Source organism: Pinus tabuliformis, chromosome 6 (genome assembly GCF_031772625.1).
Source record: "Pinus tabuliformis cultivar Carrire ecotype Pingquan chromosome 6, CPIR1, whole genome shotgun sequence".
Lineage (NCBI taxonomy): Eukaryota > Viridiplantae > Streptophyta > Pinopsida > Pinales > Pinaceae > Pinus > Pinus tabuliformis.
Window position 1 is genome coordinate 813,207,379 of NC_142292.1, and position 1,850 is coordinate 813,209,228.

Sequence of the window (1,850 nt, forward strand, 5' to 3'; positions counted from 1 at the left end):
GAACCAAACTGCCATCGAACCCATTAAGTGTTCAGTATTACATTTGTTGATGTTTAATAGAATTTGTTAATCTCTTACAAAGTATTTGGTATGGTTTGCTATGATTTCTTGACTAATACTTTTCATCGCGTTATCATACCAATGTGTACTTAGGATTATTCAACAACAAAGTCGAAGTTGCAAGGAATGTATGGTTTTGGTGCAACAAAAGTTAAAATATATGATGTTTTGGAAATTCATTTGTTTTTTTTTTTTAATTTTCTTATCTATTGTAATCCATGGCATATGATAGAGCTACAATTCGAAGTTATGGTAAGGAAGTAGTTACCAATTTTATCTCTGAGCTATATGAAATTGAAATAGTCCTCATATATGAGGAAGGTGGATTTAACATGTCTTACATAAAATACCGCAACAATAGTGCCAGACCGCAACAACAGTCCCAAACAACTGCAACAATAGTGCTTGACCACAACAATAGTGCTAAAGGACTGCAACAATAGTTCCAAACCAAAACACCAATGCCAAAATATCATAACAATGTTATGAAAGAATTACTGCTATATTTATTTCACGGTATTTGAGGCTAAAGTTAACTTAAATGTCCAAAATTTCCGCCAAAACTTAGTTTTAATGTTCTAAAGAAAAAAAAAAAAAAATTACTTGTTCAGCTGAAAAAATTAGATAATTTAGCGTAAAGAATTAAATAGTTCAACTCAAAACAGAGAATCAAAAAAATTTCATGATAAATTCTCACAAAATTCCAACGGAGCTTCACATTTCACCCGAGACCTACTCCTTGTGATGTCAGCCAAACTTAATTAGGCATGTTTCCTTTTGATCTGCCTTCAAGCAGTTTGGTTGTTTGTGAAGTAACCCACTCTTATACCAATTGTTGGAAGAAATGTTGAAAACTGAGTGAGGTGGGGAATGAATTAGTATTAAGTCCAATTTAAAGATTTATCTCAATTCTTGCTTTCACATTTAAACTTGGCAACTGTTATGTGTGAACCGCTAACATATTACAATTGTATTTGTAAAGATTTTAAGTTATTTTACAATTGTATTTGTTATTTGTTTTACAATTGTATAGAGAGATAGAGAGACAATGAGTGAGTTACATTAAGAAACATTATAATGATTATAATTTTTCCAAACACCTTGACATTGATTTACTAAACTTACATGTTATTAACTTGATGCAAAGCTCACAGTCCAAAGATTATATGAGGTATTAACTATATAGATGCATTTATTTCATATTCGTCAAGGAAAAATAAAGTTACATTTTTCATATGTTAAAAAGCATTCTTGAGAAAAAGAACCTATTGACATAGACCTAACAAAAAAAACATACAACAAAAACACATACAATAAGAGGAGGGTGAAAATTTCAATGACATTTTCGATTAACTAATCTATTTATCCTTTTTTTTCCACCTTGTGCCAAACATATAAATAAAGTTTAAAAGGAACCATTGTAAAATCTTTACCTTCTTCCAGAAGGGGGCTTCTTTTTCATAATCTGAACTATCGAAAGCATGGGCTCTATTATTACCCTCAAGCGCATCCGAGATTGGTAATGCTACAGGGATGGAATCGTGTTGTTGAATCTAAATGACTATATTAATTTTCTTGCTTTGTCCTCTCCTAGTAGTTTTCCAGGATCATGAGCCTTAATCTCATCTTTATGTTGTGTTTTATTATTCTCTTTTGTTCCTTCTCCTTCATCTTTACAAAGGGAGAGCTTGGAAAACTACGACCCCTTTCATTGGTCATGTTTCTTTTTTTCCTTTTTCAGGTTCTTATGTCCCTTAGCATGTATTTTGTATAGATGCATTACTATTGGT